Here is a 23,302-nt window from a genome sequence, read left to right as displayed (position 1 = left end):
CTATAGTGAGATGGGACAAGGACATGCCTGCCTCACCCTGCCTCCACTAACCCGGACGACGCTGGGCCAATTGTGCGCCGCCCCATGGGTCTCCAGGTCACGGCCGGCTGCGACAGATCCTGGACTCAAACCAGGATCTCTAGTGGCACAGCTAGTAACTGTGATGCCTTGGACCACTGCGCCACTCGGGCCCGTGTAAAGGGTTCTACTTGGAACCAAAAAGTTTTTTTCAAAGGGTTCTCCTATGGGGACAGCCGAATAACCCTTTTAGGTTCCAGATAGTACCTTTTTTTTATAGAGTATAAACTCAGGGGTGGATGTGTTGTTGTATAAAGCCTAGATTACTACTCACTCTTCAGATTAACTATCTTAATGCAGGGTTTCCTAAACTTGCAGAGGCCCGTCTGTGGGTGAACACAGACCTTGGCCAACTAGATTGGATGGAGCCTCCCTCTGCTGTCATCCTAAGGTAAGACTTCACACCAGAGATGTATGGCACCTTCTAGTCTAAAAAATATTGATGTTGGTCGAGACTCATCCATCCATCATATGGTATGTCCTCCTTGTGTTCCAGGAGATATTTGTCAGGTGGACAGTTGTTGCCATGGCGGTACAGCCCCTGTACTGTGGACAGTTGCTACCATGCAGGTGCAGTCCCCTGTACTGTGGACAGTTGCTACGATGCAGGTGCAGTCCACTGTACTGTGGACAGTTGCTACCATGCAGGTGCAGTCCCCTGTACGGTGGACAGTTGCTACCATGCAGGTGCAGTCCCCTGTACTGTGGACAGTTGCTACGATGCAGGTGCAGTCCACTGTACTGTGGACAGTTGCTACCATGCAGGTGCAGTCCCCTGTACTGTGGACAGTTGCTACCATGCAGGTGCAGTCCCCTGTACTGTGGACAGTTGCTACGATGCAGGTGCAGTCCCCTGTACCTTGGACAGTTGCTACCATGCAGGTGCAGTCCCCTGTACTGTGGACAGTTGCTACCATGCAGGTGCAGTCCCCTGTACCTTGGACAGTTGCTACCATGCAGGTGCAGTCCCCTGTACTGTGGACAGTTGCTACCATGCAGGTGCAGTCCCCTGTACTGTGGACAGTTGCTACCATGCAGGTGCAGTCCCCTGTACTGTGGGCCTTTTGGTCAAGAGGGTAATACGTAACTTTCCCCTGAAGCTGTCTGCCATGAGAGAGTCCTTCAAGGTAAATACAGTAGCAGTATACCAGTAACATGCATGTTTATAGTCGTTACTGGTATACTGCTACTATAGGTATCGTAATAGTTCCAACATGCCATCTCATTTCCTTCTCTGTCCCATATACCCTCCTGAGCAACAAGGAGTTCATTAACTTCCTCCATGACTGGAGCAATGTAACTGGGTGGATAGGCCATTGCTGGCAACAAGGTAGATATAACCTCTGACCTGTAGTGGTCTCAATACCTGTAGTGGTCTCAATACCTGACCTGTACTGGGCTCCCGAGTGGTGCAGCGTTCTACGGCACTGCATCTCAGTGGTAGAGGCGTCACTACAGACCCTGGTTCGATCTCAGGCTGTATCACAACCGGCCGTGATTGGGAGTCCCATTGGGTGGCGTACAATTGGCGTCATTCGGGTAGGGTTTGGCTGGGGTAGGCCGTCATTGTAAATAAGAATTTGTTCTTAACTGACTTGCTTAGTTAATTAATTAAGTGTAATTAAACTTGAAGGGTAACAACATACTGTACACTCAAGGCTCTATTCAATCCCTAGTGCTGAAGTGCCGCTTTATAGCGCGATTGACAATTAAAGTCAGTGTTTCCACGGAGACGGCATTCAATACAAATGACCTTTACATTAATCTCGCTCAATCTGTAAAGCTTCAGTGATACAGATTGAATAGAGCCTTAATACTGACTTTGTTATGAATTGCTGTCCCCCTTGCTTCCCCTGAAACAGAACAGGAGAGATTTCTACTCCCTATATGAATAACTGCTGAAGTAAGCCAGGGATTAAACAAATCCTACCTCAATCGCTCAGGAGTTGGCCGACCATGGAGTAACTTCACCACATTTCTTGGTCTATTTACTGTATATTCAGTGTGTACATATGAATACCATATGGCGCAGTAGTCCCAAACAAACAGGTGTAAATTGACTGAATGACGCCTTACAGATCCAACATTTCAACTTTGCGGACGTCACCGTCACCATGCATTGTGGCAGAGGTTCATTACAGATGTCGCTAAATCTTATCAAGAACTTGAAGTCAGCCCTGGTCAACTCAACACCTTCACACTCGACAAGTACACAGTGGATCTCTATCGCCTGCCCCTCAACAAAGCTTAAATTAGTCCCATTCAGCAACCCATAGATTTTCAAGATGGTAGGTAAAGATTTATAAAGCCCCCAAAACTCACCCAAACTGTAGGCCATCCCGTTTAGATAAGGTGAAAGTCTTGCAACCCATCAACAGCCCCCCTCTCTCCTCCCTCTGTTTCACCCTCTCTTCCCATTTAACCTTTACTTTAGAAATAAATAAATATTAATTCATGTACTTGACTGTATGTGTCTGCATTAATTTAGTCTCTCGTGAAGAGATCAACGTAAACATAACTGGTACCATAGAATCTGTGGGGAAAGAATAGGATGCGTGGAATAATGAGCAGCAGGGCATTCGGCCTGTAACTTGCAAAGAGAGGTGGAGATCCTCGTTCCGGTTCAGCTCCACATTCTAGCTCTTAATCCCTTCTCTTAACATGTATAGACCCAGAATTTAATCGAGCAGCTGACCAATTACGCAAGTTTTTAGTTCTGGGTTAACCGAGATTACCATTCATTCAATTCCTCAACATTTTCCAAGGATTAATTGTGTTGCCCATAAACCAAACCGCACACACACATACAGAGTTCTTCAATCTTTATCAGCCTAATGACTTAGTGAATGACAGTGTCATCGGATGTGGCATTTCACCCTGCACTGACTGTGTTGACGCTCTAATCGTTCTCATGACCTGCCCCTCACGGTGGTTCTGATAGCGTGGGCACACACACACACACGCAAACACACACGGAAACACACACACACACTCACACACACACACACACACACACACACACACACACACACACACACACACACACACACACACACACACACACACACACACACACACACACACACACACACACACACACACACACACACACACACACACACACACACACACACACACACACACACACACCTGCCTCAATTACCCAGGCATTACTGCTGCTCTCCCCATTATTGAGCTGGCTTCTTAATTATCCCTAACTCGTTAGCATGCAGCCGCACGCTCCTGAGGAACGCAGCGAGAGGACGCTGGCCTTTTTAATTAAAGTGGAGTAGTTGTTTTTTACGAGAGAGATAAACGTGTTATTGGCAATTACGCAAAAGGAATTTTTAAAAAGTGGTACAGGACGGGACATAATGCTTCTGATTGTTGGAAAGGGGACATAATGCTTCTGATTGTTGGAAAGGGGACATAATGCTTCTGATTGGTGGAAAGGGGACATGATGCTTCTGATTGGTGGAAAGGGGACATACTGCTTCTGATTGGTGGACAGGGATGGATGAGAGAAATGTTTTTGGATGTCTGTCATACAGTATTGTCTGGCTATGTGGCTTTACAGTATGATTCAAGGCTTAGTTTTTGTTAGTTGGTGACTACTGTGACTTCAACTGTGAGAGAAATGGTTATTTTCAATGTTTGTACTTCACAGATTAAGGAAGTCTTATTCCATTCATCCAAACAAACAAGTCATGATTTCGTTGTCAAACCAAGGTTGGCATTTGGCCCTATTGTAAGCTTTCTGCCACCAAAATCTATTTTCCAACACTGTTACTCAATCAAATGCAAAAGCAATCTTATTTTCCAGGAGAAGATAAGACAGCTGCCATGCTTGAGAGGGGTAGGCAAAGATTAGAGAGTAAATTAGGAGAGCGCATTATACCCAAACCACCACATGAGGGGAATGCACTGGTCTACACTGAGTGCAGTAGAGGCTGCTGAGGGGAGGACGGCTCATAATAATGGGTGGAACAGAGCAAATGGAATGGCATCAAACACATGGAAAATATGTGTTTGATGTATTTGCTACCATTCCACTTATTACGCTCGAGCATTACCACAAACCCATCCTCCCCAATTAAGGTGCCACCAACCTCCTGTGACTGAGTGTACAAAACATTAAGAACGCTTTCCTTGACAGACTGACCAGGTGAATCCAGGTGAACGCTATGATCCCTTATTGATGTAAAGAACTGCAACGCTGCTGGGTCTTTACTGCTCAACAGTTTCCCGTGTGTATCAAGAATGGTCCACCACCCAAAGGACATCCAGCCAACTTGACACAACTGTGGGAAGCATTGGAGTCAACATGGGCCAGCGTCCCTGTGGAACGCTTTTGACACCTGTCCATGCCCTGATGAAATGAGGCTGTTCTGAGAGCAAAGCCGGAGGGGGGCCAACTCAATATTAGGAAGGTGTTCTTAATGTTTAGTGCACTCAGTGTGTTTGCGTGTCCCGTGTGCCGTGTCCCGCGTCTCATTGTTAATGACACATAAATATGCGGGTGAGTAATTTTCTGCGCAGACCTCAATGACTTCTCTATGGGACTCCATTTTGATGAAGTCTTTGATATTCACATGAAAGAGCTGGAATGAAAAAAATAACACAAGTATTCTGTACATAGACACAGTGAGTCGATAAATATTTTAATAGAGCCTGTATCCCTTGCCCCCTTAGCTCCGAATTAATACCAGCTTTAAACTTGAAGGCGATGTGGTGATGCTGGGTAGGGGTGATTGACAGCTTAGGCCTTGAAAAACACATCTATTGATATGTGTGTGTGTGTGTGTGTGTGTGTGTGTGTGTGTGTGTGTGTGTGTGTGTGTGTGTGTGTGTGTGTGTGTGTGTGTGTGTGTGTGTGTGTGTGTGTGTGTGTGTGTGTGTGTGTGTGTGTGCGTGTGTGAGAGAGATACACATTGAGAGTGTTAGAAAGATAGAACTTGCATGTTTAAACTCTCAGACCGGAACGGTATATGATCTGTAAATGACAACCACCAGAGGACACTGTCGTGCTATACCAAGTGACTATTCACCCCACAGCCACGGTCACACATATTTGAATTCTGATGTAAATTGAGACTATGGATAATTATGATCATAATGTTTAATTTGGTTTCCTTCAAAACTAAAATGACATCAGACATTACAGTTAATGTAATGAGCTATATCAACGTTATATTTCACATCCGGGGTGATCAGGTCCTCATCCGGGGTGATCAGGTTCTCATCCGGGGTGATCAGGTCCTCATCCGGGGTGATCAGGTTCTCATCCGGGGTGATCAGGTCCTCATCCGGGGTGATCAGGTCCTCATCCGGGGTGATCAGGTCCTCATCCGGGGTGATCAGGTTCTCATCCGGGGTGATCAGGTCCTCATCCGGGGTGATCAGGTTCTCATCCGGGGTGATCAGGTCCTCATCCGGGGTGATCAGGTTCTCATCCGGGGTGATCAGGTCCTCATCCGGGGTGATCAGGTTCTCATCCGGGGTGATCAGGTCCTCATCCGGGGTGATCAGGTTCTCATCCGGGGTGATCAGGTCCTCATCCGGGGTGATCAGGTCCTCATCCGGGGTGATCAGGTCCTCATCCGGGGTGATCAGGTCCTCATCCGGGGTGATCAGGTTCTCATCCGGGGTGATCAGGTCCTCATCCGGGGTGATCAGGTTCTCATCCGGGGTGATCAGGTCCTCATCCGGGGTGATCAGGTCCTCATCCGGGGTGATCAGGTCCTCATCCGGGGTGATCAGGTCCTCATCCGGGGTGATCAGGTCCTCATCCGGGGTGATCAGGTCCTCATCCGGGGTGATCAGGTGTTCTACCAACCATTGAAGAGGTCTGTGTGTGTTTGTAAGGGTGTTAAAAGAGGGCTTATCCCCTCAGTTGTAGTTTTATGTCCCTATATAAAAATAGCTAAAAAGTTCAAATGATCTTCGCTGTGCTGTGCCAGCTCAATGGACAGGGCGCGCAAAGGTGTTGTAGGTGGGCTATGGAAAGCCACTGGGCGGGAAGAGAATGCTTCTCATCTCTCATCTATGGGGTAGGCTTAGTGAATCATGTGCCTCCGCCTGTAATATTTGATTTTGATTTATAAGGGCGGGGTCTAGTTTACCGTCGAAGCTGCTTCACTCAACTGTGCCTCATGCCCCACCACTACAGAGTTCAGTTAGCTTCTTAGCTAGCCGTACAAAGTGTCAGTGTTATTAACATTAGCCGATTTAGCTATCTCAAACCAGATAATCTGTCACAACGGCTATCAGAAATTGGCTTTGCCAAAGTACCCAAAACAAAGGCGAGGGACAGCGATGAGCAGCAGCAGCGTCAAGCAGCGATGATTCTGCCGAGCTCCTGCTAGCTCCGTGTGCAGAGCCTACCCACCTTTCCATAAGCTCTGACGGTTCCTGATGATCTTGGAACGGAGGAGCCAGCCCAGGTTAGCCTTGAATCCTACCCTAGCCGCAGGTTTTCTGTCCAAAAACGTTCCTTTAATAGCAACTGCTTAATAGGAAGAGAATGGCTGGAATACTCGGTTACTGCAGATGCGGCATTTTGTTTCCTATGTCGAAAGTTCTGTGCTGGGTCCAATGCTAACGCAGACAAGGCCTTCACCAAAGGCGGGTATTCTAGCTGGAAGAATGCTATTTGATAGTACCAAAGGATTCACCACCACCAGATCCAAGCAAAGGACAACATTATGTACAGTAAGTACAGATCTCCAACAATACATGGTGGACAGTAAAGTGTGCCAGCAGGACAGAGAAGAAGAGACTGAGTTTAAAATACTGTTCTTCACCACGTTGGATGCTGTCATTGGTGAAATGGCAGAAGGACTCAACGAACACAACAGCCAACTGGTGGAGGCCATGTGTGCCCTTGACCCAGAGAGCCATGACTTTCTAGATGTGAAAAAGGTGAAATCACTGATGGATTTAAGCCAAACAGATTTGGTGAAAGCTGAGTTTAGTGTCGCTCACCAGTTTTTGCAGACTGAAGTCGCCCGCTCTGATTCCAATGTGGACAAATGGACCCTATTTGATATCCTGCAACAATTCTCTGAGCCTCTCTCCACTATGCTGACCGTGCTTACTGCACTGAAACATGAACAGACTTTTGGAGTGTTCACAACTACATGCAAGAACTCATTTTCCACTTTGAAAAATGTCTTCAGTCAGCACGGAAGAAGCATGCTACACCTGAGGAAAGCTCAACTAAGAGGATCTTACAAGAAGATTTTGGGGAGAATGAAATGATCGATTACTAAGGAAGTTTCACAGAGCATCAAGGAGTTTGCAACTCTTTGAAAAGTTCAGATTGAAACAATATAGCTGGTTGGTTTTTATTTAAAAAATCTTGCTTAGTGTGTAGGGCACTGTCCATGGTGCTGATAGAAGGCAGCAGAGATTTCATGCCATTAAACCTGTTACTTCTTGGTCAAAAGCATTTGAACTTTTGTGTTTTCTTGTGGTATAGCGTGATATAAGCAGAATTTAAATATAATTCCAATGTAAGAATGGCGCCTGTTGGCATAGCTACATAGCTCGTTTCATCATAGAAATAGATACATTACATAATGTTTTTTCTTGGTATCATTGCTGTAAATGGAACTGTACATATTGGAAACGTGTTTAAGGTAAACTGTCATTGCTAAATGGATAAAGTGGGTAGAAAATCATTCACAGAAGTGTATTGTGCCATGTCACAACGTGTTGCTGAACTCCTGCACGAGCGGCATGATTTACCATGTTTGAAGCAGGCTTTTATAGAGTGGTGAGGAGGAGGAGTCTACCGTGTCCGGAAGCAACTTCAGCCTTCATTTTCTGGATTCAGGTCCACTCAAACATGGTTTTAAGCTTTGTTTCACTATTGACCATCACAGCTGATTTCGGGATTGTTTATATATTAGCTCTCCTTAAATATTTGTAATCTGATGTATTAGTTTCAGTCTCAGAATATTTTCATCAAACCGATATCAGGGCATAAAAACTACAACCGGTGTCCTGAATTAGCCTAGTGCGCATGAGTGCCCAGCTATGCTCTGAGTTTGTTTTCCCCGGTTTTCCCTGGCTAAACTATGCACGTTTTGGTCCTCATTGCCAAACTTCATGAATACTGCAACCTCAACATCAAAACTCCTTTGCTAGTTATACAAACATGTAACTAAGAAATTTACTGGAAATAAACTTGAAAATGTATTTATTATTTTGTTAAATAGTCATAACACGTTGGAGCTATCGGTGGCGACATTGCTACTTAACGCGGATCCAAGTTCAGTTTTGAGATACACTGGAGTCATTTGCGTAAGGTTAACTGGGCGTTTCTGACTGGTCTTGGAACTGTGACAACAGGCGGCCTCTCCCCGCTTGGTTTTGATGGGATATGTAGTGATTTTGCCAACACAGCCGGATATGTACAGTACACAGCCTTTTACCCTTTTAACTGACTATCGTATTTGTTGATTAAATCAGACTTTTTTGGTATAATGAGTAATACTGAAATGTCACAAATGAATTGATACGAGAAAACCTGAGAAAATAGCAACTCTGTTATGGGTGTGCCTCATGCTCGTCATTTAACATTCAAACAAACTCTACAGAGTGCCGATGGCTACAATGATTGGTTAAATGACTTCCCGGACACAAAGGGTTCGCGGAGCTCCTCTTCCTCCTCACTACTCTATCAGGCCTATTTATTTGACAAAATGGCTGTGCATGGCTGCATCTCACTGTAGTAGACTGTAGGCAATATTGTGATCATTTTGGATCTTCATTCACCTTTTGTCTACTGCATTTGTTTACTGTTAATGTAACCAGCCTAGATATACAGTTGAAGTCGGAAGTTTACATACACCTTAGCCAAATACATTTAACCTCAGTTTTTCACAATTCCTGACATTTAATCCTTGTAAAAAAAATCCCTGTTTTAGGTCAGTTAGGATCACCACTTTATTTTAAGACTGTGAAATGTCCGAATAATAGTAGAGAGAATGATTTATTTCAGATTTTATTTCTTTCATCACATTCCCAGTGGGTCAGAAGTTTACATACACTCAATTAGTATTTGATAGCATTGCCTTTAATTCGTTTAACTTGGGTCAAATGTTTCGGGTAGCCTTCCACAAGCTTCCCACAATAAGTTGGGTGAATTTTGGCCCATTCCTCCTGACAGAGTTGGTGTAACTGAGTCAGGTTTGTTGACCTTGCTCACACACACTCTTTCAGTTCTGCCCACAAATTGTCTATAGGATTGAGGTCAGGGCTTTGTGATGGCCACTCCAATACCTTGACTTTGTTGTCTTTTTTGCAACAACTTTGGAAGTATGCTTGGGTCGTTGTCCATTTGGAAGACCCATTTGCAACCAAGCTTTAACTTCCTGACTGATGTCTTGAGATGTTGCTTCAAAATATCCACATCATATTCCTTCTATTTTGTGAAGTGCCCCAGTCCCTCCTGCAGCAAAGCACCCCCACAACATGACCCACGTGCTTCACAGTTGGGATGGTGTTCTTCGGCTTGCAAGCCTCCCTCATTTTCCTCTAGACATAACGATGGTCATTATGGCCAAACAGTTCCATTTTTGTTTCATCAGACCAGAGGACATTTCTCCAAAAAGTATGATCTTTGTCCCCATGTGCAGTTGCAAACCATAGTCTGGCTTTTTTATGGCGGTTTTGGAGCAGTGGCTTCATCCTTGCTGAGCAGTCTTTCAGGTTATGTCGATATAGGACTCGTTTGACTGTGGATATAGATACTTTTGTACCTGTTTCCTCCAGCATCTTCACAAGGTCCTTTGCTGTTGTTCTGGGATTGATTTGCACTTTTCGCACCAAAGCATGTTCATCTCTAGGAGACAGAACGCGTCTCCTTCCTGAGCGATATGACGGCTGCGTGGTCCCATGGTGTTTATACTTGCGTACTATTGTTTGTACAGATGAACGTGGTACATTCAGGCGTTTGGAAATTGCTCCCAAGGATGAACCAGACTTGTGGAGGTCTACAATTATTTTTCTGAGGTCTTGGCTGATTTCTTTTGATTTTCCCATGATGTCAAGCAAAGAGGCACTGAGTTTGAAGGTAGGCCTTGAAATACATCCACAGGTACACCTCCAATTGACTCAAATGATGTCAATTAGCCAATCAGAAGCTTCTCAAACCTCATTCTAAAACCTCATTTTCTGGAATTTTACAAGCTGGAATTTTACAAGCTGTATGTAAACTTCTGACCCACTGGAATTGTGATACAGTGAATTATAAGTGAAATAATCTGTCTGAACAATTGTTGGAAAAATGACTTGTGTCATGAACAAAGTAGATGTCCTTACCAACTTGCCAAAACAATAGTTTGTTAACAAGAAATTTGTGCAGTGGTTGAAAAACGAGTTTTAATGACTCTAACCTAAGTGTATGTTAACTTCCGACTTCAACTGTAGATTGTGTCATGCCTTTATCGATCTGATATTTTGTTTAGAAGGCTTACTACTTGTTAGCTCTGTTTTGTTCTATTAGCATTCATTCATTCGCAGATCTGTCAGTATTCTAAACCAAACCACTATTCACTATTTTTCTGTTGCACGTGTGAATAACAAGGCTACTACTTTCAGCATTTAGTTTGCATTATTTGGTAAGACAGCTGTGTGTACGGCTGCATTCACTGAGTCTGTTTGTAATAGGTGAATTACCCTATCTATCTTGTAGCCCATATTCCTTACCAAAATGGCCTTGCTGTAGGGCGCTGTCCATTGTGCTGATACAAGCCCATCAGAAATAGGGTAGTGATTTCAAAAGCACTCAATGATCTCGGAGTCTCGGCATTTGAACTTTGTTTATTGTGGTAGAGCGTGGCATAAGCAGAGTTCAATATAATTCCAATATAAGAACCCCAAAATTGTGCTGATTTTCAACTTCCCCTTAAGTTACTTTATCCTGGTGCCGGGTCTGGTAAGTGTGTAAGTGTAAACACTAGAAGTGTTTCCGCCTTATGCTTGAGAACAGCAGTCCGTCATACCTGCCCCTCTTTGAGGCTTTGCTTGTAGCCTCCGGGTTTACAGTGAGGAAGGAGGGCCATTTCTAGACTGGTGCCAGATAAGATCTGGATGTGCCATGTATGACATGACTACGATAGTAGGACTAATGTACCGTGCTCATCATTTATACTCAGCAGGTGATTACAGATGGTAAAGGCACATCCCTAAGTCTGCTTCTCAAATGACAGCATATAGTGCATCACTTTTCACCAGTCATCCTATTTCCTGGCTTATACTATATAGTCCACTTGTTTTTACCAAGTAGTGCACTTTATAGGTAATAGGCTGTAATTTCAGAGGCGTCATATCTCTTCATTACTTTGGACAAATGATCATTACCCATGAGGTCACAGTCAGTCAAACGACTGCTGAAACAATCAATGGCAATAAAATGAGGTCTGTCTCATTTCACTAGCCTCCATGCCAGGACAATCCCATTTCCTTGCCCCTTTGGCAGATAGAGAGTGTGATAAAACGAATACCTGAGATGTGCGGTATACTGCGAAACAACTTGGCATCAAGTGTTTTCTTGATTTTCATACTCAAACGGGCATGCCATATACAACAAGTCATTTTTATTAAGGATGACGTGATATTGGGCTCTCAAGTGGCGTAGCGGTCTAAGGTAAATAAGATTTTGTTCTTAACTGAATTGCCTAGTTAAATAAAATAATTATAATTAAATATTGTGTAGGTGTACTTGGCTTGAATTGGCATTCAAAAGCAACTAGAGAAGTTTGTTTGAGGCGCATTGGGTGCTACTGACCCTTCCAAAAATCTGCCTGCTCTCCTTGGCTATTGCTATATATTTTTAATTGATCAGTTTGCGAAAAGACCTCGGCTTGTTCCTGTAAAGATGGGACAACCTTGTTTCCCTGGCCCCGTTCTGACTAGACAAATCGAATCGGATAAAAACACATCATTAACTGTGCAGACTGAGAAATACGTCTCCCTCTCCAATGTTGTCTGCCACGGAGAAGGTGCAGGACAAAAGTGGGCGGTGCAGGGAAGGTGCTACTTCTCTGTCTGTGGTGGCAAATGAGTTTAATATCTATTAGATAAAAGTCTTAACAAGAAGGGTCTTAAATGCCCCTGTAGTTACATGATAGTTACAAAGGCAGACACAATTTATGCTGTCATTACACTGTAACTACCTATGTAACTGCCGTGTGAATACCTAGGTAGGAGGGACATGTTTTGTGCGGCCAAAAGTGGGAACAAATTGGAACTAAAAAGTCTTTATCCTATATGCCAGGCCTACTTGTACCCAAAACAAATAGCATTTTGTTCCCCTTGCCCAAAAATGACACTATATGCATACAGAGCTATGAACAAATGGTAGAAGCCATGGTCTAACAGGCTCAGCGCTGCTGAAAAACAAGCAGGATAACAGATTTGCCCTTGAAGATGACGATGTGTTGTGCCTAATTGCTGGGAAGAGGATAATTGAGCCACCTGCCGGCTTAATGAAACATTTTCCCATGTTTCACCTTGCCTCACAGAGACGCACAAATACACACAAATCTGTCATGAAAATGGGATGGAGGGATGCGGAGGAGTAGGAGGGATGTACTGTGGGCTTTGTCTGAAAAAAAGAATCTGTTTCTAATGCCCTGTTCCAAAATAAAGGCCATGATCCTGATGCTTGTGTTCACTCATAGTGGATGAGGTCCTTCTCATGGCTAGACTCTACTGTATAGAAATCTGTTCTAATGTTAATCCTTTGCTTTGACAAACATAATTCGTTTTTGAGCTATTTGAATTGGCCAGGATACAGGTTGCAGTGGGCCATTTCAAACCTCAGGTTATGCAAAAGGACTGCTGTTGTGCAAGTCTAGCTTCTGACATAAAGGTTGCTACCTGCTCTCAATTAATGCAGCCATATGGAGACATATCTCAGTGTTTGTAACTGCTTCCTTGGTCACGACATCTTAAAGCCTTAGTTTACCGAGATTAGATGCTGACTGGATCATCACGCCTCTATGTCTTTGATGTGTCACTGCCACCCACCAGTCAGCTTAATTGTGGATACCTGGGAAAAGAAAGAACGGAAGAAAACAAAATGAAGACTACTGTCATTGGAGTGGGTTGTAAATGCCTCAAGAATAAAATGAACGAAACCACATGCCCGCACACACTCACGTGCACCCACACACACAGACGCATGCACGCACATACACACTTAAAACAACCCATTTCACTACACCGATCTGGTGTATGTGACAATAAAATATATACAGTACCAGTCAAAAGTTTGGACACACTCATTTCAAGGGTTTTTATTGATTTACTATTTTCTACATTGTAGACTAATAGTGAAGCCTTGAAAACTATGAAATATCACATATGGAATCATGTAGTAACCAAAAAAGTCTTAAACAAATCCAAATATATTTTATATTAGAGATTCTTCAAAGTAGCCACCCTTTGCCTTGATGACAGCTTTGCACACTCTTGGCATTCTCTCAACCAGCTTCATGAGGTAGTCACCTGGAATGCATTTCAATTAACAGGTGTGCCTTGTTAAAAGTTAAATTGTAGAATTTCTTTCCTTCTTAATGCATTCGAGCCAATCAGTTGTTGTGTTGTGACTAGATAGGCGTGGTAAACAGAAGATAAAAACCATCAAGCGCTATGAAAAAACTGGCTCTTATGAGGACCACCACAGGAAAGACCCAGAGTTACCTCTACTGTAGAGGATAAGTTTATTAGAGTTACCAGCCTCAGAAATTGCAGCCCAAATAAATAAAGTAACAGACACATCTCAAAATTAACTTTTCAGAGGAGACTGCTTGAATCAGGCCTTCATGGTCGAATTTCTGAAAAGAAACCACTACTAAAGGACACCAATAAGAAGAAGAGAATTGGTCCAAGAAACACAAGCAATGGACATTAGACCGGTGGAAATCTGTCCTTTGGTCTGATGAGTCCAAATTTGAGAGTTTTGGTTCCAACCACCGTATCTTTGTGAGACGCAGAGCAGGTGAACGGATGATCGCCGCATGTGTGGTTCCCACCGTGAAACATGGAGGAGGAGGTGTGATGGTGCTGGTGACACTGTCAGGGAATATTTAGAATTCAAGGCACACTTAACCAGCATGGCTACCACAGCATTCTGCAGCGATACGCCATCCCATCTGGTTTGCGCTTAGTGGGGCTATAATTTGTTTTTCAACAGGACAATGACCCAACACACCTCCAGGCTGTGTAAGAGCTATTTGACCAAGAAGGAAAGTCATAGATTGCTATATCAGATGACCTGGCCTCCACATTCCCCCGACCTCAACCCAATTGAAATTGTTTGGGATGAGTTGGACCGCAGAGTGAAGGAAAGCAGCCAACAAGTGCTCAGCATATGTGGAACTCATTCAAGACTGTTGGAAAGCATTCCAGGTGAAGCTAGTTGAGAGAGAATGCCAAGAGTGAGCAAAAAAAAAAAAAAGTAAAAATAAAGACAATACCCTTGAATGAGTAGGTGTGTCCAAAATTTTGACTGGTACATTCGTGTGTGTGTGCATGAAGTGTATATTTTTTTCACACTTCACGCACACACACAGACGCGCATAGACATGCATAGACACACAGATACACAGATACACACACATACTGTAGACACACGTAGACAGACATAGACACACACAGACACTCATAGAAACACAGACACACGTAGACACAGACAGACATAGATATACACAGACACACACAGAGACACACATAGAGACATACATGTAGACACACAGATACACATAGACACACATACTGTAGACACGCATACACAGACACACACACATACACTTCTTAAATGAGCTGTTGGAGTGCCTCACAAATGCAATTTGTCAGCTTATAAAATGGCAGGTTGCTGCAAAGTGATAGTGAATGCGATGTGTTCACTCTACCTCATCTGAGAATCTAACTAAACAGATACATCACTGTGGATCATTGTCAAACCCTCCAGCCTGCTACTCCCCACGGGGCTTCCTCAACCACTGCCCTTTTAAATACAGCAGCAGCAAATACCAGATAACCACTTCTTCATACGCCACTGGTGGTTGACCTGTTGGTGGGAATTGAACCGTCTATTGGTCACTTGATGGTGTTTTGCACAAAGGAAAAAAATGGTTTTGAAAAAACCAAAAAATCATGTGTCATACTTTTCTGGCCATCATGTTGGCCACGGTATAGACACAGCGGAACAGCCAGCCCAGTTGCACCAATCAGGAGATGTATTACAATTTCGGCCACCATTACCAAGCACTCTCTTTTAAACTGCCAGGGGTACTTACTGTCGGAACCACCAAACAAATGCTACATTACGAATCTGGCAATAGAACAGGCTGGTACCAGCGGGTATTCTCTGCTTTTACTTCCAACATACGTGTATGTGTGTGGTTTTACCATTTTAATTGTTGTTCCTAACAGCAAGAAAGCCATTTTAAGTGTTGTTCACAGTTCATGTAATCTAATTGAGAGTGTAGTTGCATTTCTTTAAAGTAAGATAAGGGACAGCGAGCATGCCAAGGTTTTACTTATTCAGAACCAAGGAGACATCTTACTTTAAGTAGAGATGAAAAAAGAGGAAAAAGAGAAAAAGAGGACACACACCAAGACATGATTAAAGTTAATATTTGCCATTTTGAAAAATAGGTATAATAGGTTCTCGGGTTTAAAGGTTTTATAGGGAAGTGAATTGGATCTCTTTGGTATTAGCACGAGGCCCGTCTCTCCACATTGACTCCACTCGATATCTAAAAGTATTAAAAGGCACATTTCCTCATGAATGATCAATAATATGACTCATATAATATCTTTCACACTGAGACCAGAAGATCATTCAACACTAAAAGTTAGCCTTAGAATATGTTAGGTCGATTTATTTGGAGCTTGCGTCAATAACTCTTCTACTGAACTCCATGAGATATTTGCTACTTTCTCACCACCATACCTGTTCAGAAATACACAACTTATTCAACATATTTGACTGCGAGAATTTTATAGTGATGAAAAATCTGTGGTCCTTCGTGGCGGATATGAGCCAGCAAAACACATGAGAAATAGTACATTCGCTATATTACCTGAACATCAACAGCCACTTGACTTGGTTGTTTTCGGGCCAAAGTGCAATAATTATACACAACCAACTTCTTCTCATGAGCAGCAATTCTTAAGAAGAGGTCAGAGGTGAGTAGTTAAGAGGTTTGAGATTACTTCAGTAATATTGTGGTATAGAAATAGCCACACACAGTAGGGCTGCTATAAACATTCTGATTACACAGATAGTGAGACCTGTAAATATTAATCATCCGTGGTTTGAGCTGGCCCGTCTTGACCTCTATGCGAGAGCTCCTTCGAAGCCACAGAACCACCCATATGGCATGCAGACAAATGTGTGTGTGTGAGATGTAATTTGCCTCAGTGGGGGAGTTGGCAATAGGCCAAGTCTCAGCGCACGGCTTTTATCTGTCTGTGAAAGTATATTTCATTTCTTACCGGTATGGGTCTCATCATAGAATTCCATATAAATATTGTATGGTCTCTGTGGGCCTAGTAAAGATTTGTCATATAACTTTTTAATGTGGCATAAACACAACCAGTTATGACATAGTGTTCCTGTTGGCTACCCGCGCACGTTTTGTCAAAAATAATTTCAGCATCCAAAACAGAGCACTTTGCACCTGCAATTTGATGAATGGAGAGAGATATCTGTTAGCCTACAAGTAAGCTAAAAGTGTAATGACATTCGGGGATTGTCATTAAGCCCACTTCACTTGTAGCCTGAATTGATGCATCCGCTGTTGTACGGGCGCGTCTCGGTCGATCTCGGCCACTTATTTCCGCCTTGGCAGAATGTTACTCATCAAACAACAACACAATTTGGAGAGGTATACCGCCCATTTTCAAGTAAATTTGCTCATTGTCGTGCAGCTGACAATGTTCAATAATGGTGCCGATAGTTTTCTTGGTATTTTGTTTTAATTATTGTGATAGGCTCAGGTATGGGATGCAGTACTGGACCATAGCGGATTACTTTCACCCCTGCTGTTATCTACCCTACACTGCAGTTTAAGCGTAGCTTTTCAGTTTACATTTAAGGACTCGTTACAGTAAATGCCTTGCATATGAGCATTTAAACTACATTGAGACCAGATTGTACGGTATGACAACAGTAGTCAGAGGAATTGGCTAAAACACATTCAGATCTGGGACCAGGCAAGTGCAGTCGGCAAATTCCAAAAACAGAACGTTTACAGAGAGATTCGTTGTTCAGCTTTTTATGAAGGATGGAGAGTCAAATCTATGCATAAAGCACTGTGACGATCATCTCAGCAATCACATTCAGTTGTGCCACAGGCTCATTACATTTCAGTGGACTCTTCAGTTGTTCCACATCAGCGTTGTGCGTCACTCATGATACACATGAACTGGAAGATGAGATGGCATGAGGTATTACATGTGAGACCAGCTCAAAGTAGGTTAACCATGCCAAATGCAATAGCTATACACTAACACACCATCCCCTGTACTGTGGCAGACAGGGAACGTGTGTGTGTGTGTGTGTGTGTGTGTGTGTGTGTGTGTGTGTGTGTGTGTGTGTGTGTGTGTGTGTGTGTGTGCGCGCACGCGTGCGTGCGTGTGCGTGTGTGTGTGTGTGTGTGTGTGTGGGGAGAGGGAAGCTGTGGTTCACTGAGTGAAAAGATAGCTCTGAGTGTGACTGTGTGAGGCTTGAAGCGGAAAGCTGATGTTTGACAGGCGCTTCGATGCATAGCAAAATTGTAATTATCGTAAACCAACGACAGCGCTTCATTACAAATATTCTCTGTAAAACGCAGTACAAGTGATTTACTCTGTTACTCAGCAAACATGTTAAGATTACAGCTCCAACGCCAATGTTATTTCTGACGCCATATCGCTGTATACTTTTAATCTGCATTGGTTGTTGAGGACTATCAATTATCGTTGTAGAGAATACATTTGTCCACAGTTTCAGTGTGTTTGTGTGTGCGTGTGAGAGACTATTGTCTGTGCGTATGAATGCGTAGCCTACATATCCGTGTCTTACATTACAATAGACAAACCATCCTCTCTCTCTTTCTATGACAGTTGGCTTGGGTACTCCCATCTCACCATGGGCTCGGTAGTCATTTCTACACTCTAAAAGAATTAGGGGTTCAACAAGGGTTCTTCTAAGATCTTCAAAGTTCTTTGAAGAAAATTGCCCCCAAAAAGGTTCTTCCAAGAACCCCGTAGGAGGTGGGGTTCATTGAGGTACCTCCTTAGTTGGTGGGGGTTCTTGCAGGGACCTAACTGCCCAACTGAAACATTTGGATTTGAATGTGAAAGGAGAGCAGGTGCAGGCACTTAACTGAAAAATGCAAAGATCTCCTCAATTTAAGGTAAGTTATGTCCCTTGTATGATCTAAATGTATATTGTTTTATGATGATACCATCTATCTTTTCAGATTTGTGCAAATCCTTCTAAAACTGAAAATGGACAAATCAATGGATATCAAATCAACAAAGAGGTAAGAATATGTAGGCTATAAGAGTATTTTGAAGGCTAACTGTGTTTTGTGTGCAAATGACTGAACTGCTCACTTTTGTGTCTGTCTCTGCAGGTATACAAACGAGGAGGCATACAAAGGTATGTCAGTTGGTATTGGTATGTAATGCAGATCACATTTACCATCCTCCTCCCTTTCCTCTTCAATGAATATCCCTTAGGCCTCTACATTATGGACAAGGTATGTGTATGAAAACCATTATCAAAACAGTTTTATTCATTTACCACAAAAAACAATGTATGAATTCTGTCATGTGTTTTGTTAATCATCTGTATAATTACTATTTGGTGGGATTCACAGACTTCACCCTCCCTACACCTCTGATGAATATAACAGGGAACCTATTCACTCACCATGCACTGCAAAATCATTCTGGCTATGGATACGGAGAACATCAACACATTACATCAACACGCCAGAGGATATACCCATTGGACTTGGGGCTCTGCTGGGATTTGACCTCATATTTACATTTTTTATTCTGTTTTGCCACTAAAATCATAATAAACACTGACAAGTAAAATATTATGTTATTGTTATGCATATTATTATTATAATAATAAAAGAGGGGGGGTAGTTCAAAAACAAACCCCAAAAAGTTATTCAACAGGTTCTTCGAGGAGCCATTAAAATTAGTTACTTTTATAGAACTTCTAGGGGTTCCCCCACAGTTTCAATTTGAAGAACCTCCAAAGGATACTCCAGGAACCTTTTCAGAGTGTGGTACAGGGCCTTATGGCTTAGATAAACACTGACAATTAAAATATCGTGTTATTGTTATTAACAATCATAATAGAGGAGGAGGGAAATGGAAATGGACCCCCATAGGGTTCTTCAAACGGTTCTTAGAGGATCATATAAAGGGGTCCCCCATAGGGTTCTTCAAACGGTTCTTAGAGGATCATATAAAGGGGTCCCCCATAGGGTTCTTCAAACGGTTCTTAGAGGATCATATAAAGGGGTCCCCCATAGGGTTCTTCAAACGGTTCTTAGAGGATCATATAAAGGGGTCCCCCATAGGGTTCTTCAAACGGTTCTTAGAGGATCATATAAAGGGGTCCCCCATAGGGTTCTTCAAAAGGTTCTTAGAGGATCCATTAAAAGGTTCTTTGAAGATCATATAAAGGGGTCCCCCATAGGGTTCTTCAAACGGTTCTTAGAGGATCATATAAAGGGGTCCCCCATAGGGTTCTTCAAAAGGTTCTTAGAGGATCCATTAAAAGGTTCTTTGAAGATCATATAAAGGGGTCCCCCATAGGGTTCTTCAAACGGTTCTTAGAGGATCATATAAAGGGGTCCCCCATAGGGTTCTTCAAAAGGTTCTTAGAGGATCCATTAAAAGGTTCTTTGAAGATCATATAAAGGGGTCCCCCATAGGGTTCTTCAAAAGGTTCTTAGAGGATCCATTAAAAGGTTCTTTGAAGATCATATAAAGGGGTCCCCCATAGGGTTCTTCAAACGGTTCTTAGAGGATCCATTAAAAGGTTCTTTGAAGATCATATAAAGGGGTCCCCCATAGGGTTCTTCAAACGGTTCTTAGAGGATCCATTAAAAGGTTCTTTGAAGATCATATAAAGGGGTCCCCCATAGGGTTCTTCAAACGGTTCTTAGAGGATCCATTAAAAGGTTCTTTGAAGATCATATAAAGGGGTCCCCCATAGGGTTCTTCAAAAGGTTCTTAGAGGATCCATTAAAAGGTTCTTTGAAGATCATATAAAGGGGTCCCCCATAGGGTTCTTCAAACGGTTCTTAGAGGATCATATAAAGGGGTCCCCCATAGGGTTCTTCAAAAGGTTCTTAGAGGATCCATTAAAAGGTTCTTTGAAGATCATATAAAGGGGTCCCCCATAGGGTTCTTCAAACGGTTCTTAGAGGATCATATAAAGGGGTCCCCCATAGGGTTCTTCAAACGGTTCTTAGAGGATCCATTAAAAGGTTCTTTGAAGATCATATAAAGGGGTCCCCCATAGGGTTCTTCAAAAGGTTCTTAGAGGATCCATTAAAAGGTTCTTTGAAGATCATATAAAGGGGTCCCCCATAGGGTTCTTCAAACGGTTCTTAGAGGATCCATTAAAAGGTTCTTTGAAGATCATATAAAGGGGTCCCCCATAGGGTTCTTCAAAAGGTTCTTAGAGGATCCATTAAAAGGTTCTTTGAAAATCATATAAAGGGGTCCCCCATAGGGTTCTTCAAAAGGTTCTTAGAGGATCCATTAAAAGGTTCTTTGAAGATCATATAAAGGGGTCCCCCATAGGGTTCTTCAAAAGGTCCTTAGAGGATCCATTAAAAGGTTCTTTGAAGATCATATAAAGGGGTCCCCCATAGGGTTCTTAAAAAGGTTCTTAGAGGATCCATTAAAAGGTTCTTTGAAGATCATATAAAGGGGTCCCCCAAAGGGTTCTTCAAACGGTTCTTAGAGGATCCATTAAAAGGTTCTTTGAAGATCATATAAAGGGGTCCCCCATAGGGTTCTTCAAAAGGTTCTTAGAGGATCCATTAAAAGGTTCTTTGAATATCATATAAAGGGGTCCCCCATAGGGTTCTTCAAAAGGTTCTTAGAGGATCCATTAAAAGGTTCTTTGAAGATCATATAAAGGGGTCCCCCATAGGGTTCTTCAAAAGGTTCTTAGAGGATCCATTAAAAGGTTCTTTGAAGATCATATAAAGGGGTCCCCCATAGTTTCAATTTGAAGAACCCCGAAAGGATACCCCAGGAACCTTTTCTTTTTAGAGTGTATGCCATGCACACTACTATGGCCAAATGGGATAAAAGCCAATGATGGGGTGCTTATGAGCCATAAGCCCTCCTTTTGCATAATTCATGTTTATTCTCCTCCTCTGCCAAGCCTCGCCTGCCTGGTCTCCATGCTCACTGTGACTCAGTGAACAAAGATAATGTTAGGCGATGTGTCCAGACAGTCAGTGATTATTAGTCCAGGTGATGGGTGGTAACTTGCAGGTTACTAATGAAATCGTATCAGGCTACCTGGATACCGGCCTCTGGTGAGGGATTATGAATTGATAGGCATAACAATTAGCATATATGCTCAAACATGACTGGCATGCATTCATGCGTGGAGCGCAACACACATGCGCGCACACGCAGCTTTGAACCCGAGGAACAAAGATAGGTTATAAATGTGAAGCATACCAATAACTATAGCTAACAAAAACATTCCTGTTAAAATGGATTTAGAGTCATTTTATACAGTTGAGTAATCCAAGAATCTGAGCTTCCGAATTTTAATAATGAAAGCTATCAGATATGTTTTATTCTAAGAAGCAAAGACAACTTAATAAACTTAATTTGTCAGGCGGCTGCACCACAACGAGATTTTGTTGCTGAGAGTGAAACGTTTCATTTCAGCTAATTCAGATTGGCAGGCATATTAATCTTTCTCTTTTCGACTAAAATCTGCCTCCTTATTTGTGATTTACGCATACTAAATATTTAGAATGTCTCTGAAAAAATTGTCCCACACAATAAATCCTCAAAAAAGCGGGTTTCTGACTGAAAATAGTTCCCTAAATAATACATTTCCTAATTTATGACTTTAATGATTTGCAAGCACTAGATAAAGCAAAATTATAAATAACTATACTGAACAAAAATATAAACGCAACATGTAAAGTGTCGGTCCCATGTTTCATAAGCTGAAATGAAAGAACAAAAAACAAAACAAGCTTATTTCTCTCAAATTTTGTGCACAAATGTCTTAACATCCCTGTTAGTGAGCATTTCTTCTTTGCCAAGATAATCCATCCACCTGACAGGGGTGGCATATCAAGAAGCTGATTAAACAGCATGATCAATACACAGGTGCAAATTGTGCTGAGGACAATAAAAGGCCAGTTCAAAATGTGTAGTTTTGTCACACAACACAATGCCACAGATGTCTCAAGTTTTGAGAGAGCATGCATTTGACATGCTGACTGGAGGAATGTTCACCAGAGCTTTTGCCAGTGACCTGAATGTTCATTTCTCTACCATAAAATAATTTGAGAGAATTTGGCAGTCAAACCAGCCTCACAACAGCCGTGTAACCATGCCAGCCCAGGACCTCCACATCCGGCTTCTTCACCTGCGGGATCGTCTGAGACCAGCCACCCGGACAGCTGATGGAACTGTGCATTTGCACAACCGAATAATTTCTGCACAAACTGTCAAAAACCGTCTCAGGGTAGCTCAGGGAAGCTCATCTGCGTGCTCGTTGACCTGACTGCAGTTCGGCATCGTTACCGACTTCAGTGGGCAAATGCTCTTCAGTGGGCAAATGCTCTTCAGTGGGCAAATGCTCTTCATGGATGAATCCAGGTTTCAACTGTACTGGGAAGATAGCATCATGTGGGCGAGTGGTTAGCTGATGTCAATGTTGTGAACAGAGTGCCCCATGGTGCCGGTAGGCTTATGGTATGGTCAGGAATAAGCTAAAGAAAACGAACCCAATTGCGTTTTATCAATGGCAATCGAATTCACAGAGATATTGTGACGAGATCCTGAGGCCCATCGTCGTGCCATTCATCCTCCACCATCACCTCATGTTTCAGCATGATAATGCATGGCCCCATGTTGCAAGGACCTGTACACAGTTCCTGGATGCTGAAAATGTCCCAGTTCTTCCATGACCTGCATA

General features: G+C 42.8%; 1 long non-coding RNA gene across 1 annotated transcript in view; it reads left to right on the top strand.

Moving 5' to 3' along the window:
* LOC109874570 (uncharacterized) overlaps positions 1–19,013 on the top strand; it is a 29,321-nt gene extending 10,308 nt beyond the window's left edge. The window contains exons 4-7 of the long non-coding RNA XR_002252718.2: positions 397–469; positions 18,567–18,629; positions 18,723–18,848; positions 18,969–19,013. This is a non-coding gene — a long non-coding RNA (uncharacterized LOC109874570). The remainder of the gene's footprint in view (positions 1–396; positions 470–18,566; positions 18,630–18,722; positions 18,849–18,968) is intronic.
* Positions 19,014–23,302: the final 4,289 nt, after the last annotated feature.

The sequence above is a fragment of the Oncorhynchus kisutch genome, linkage group LG30, assembly GCF_002021735.2.
Source record: "Oncorhynchus kisutch isolate 150728-3 linkage group LG30, Okis_V2, whole genome shotgun sequence".
Classification (NCBI taxonomy): domain Eukaryota; kingdom Metazoa; phylum Chordata; class Actinopteri; order Salmoniformes; family Salmonidae; genus Oncorhynchus; species Oncorhynchus kisutch.
Note: the sequence above shows the minus strand (reverse complement) of the source record. Positions and strands in the feature narration are given on the sequence as shown.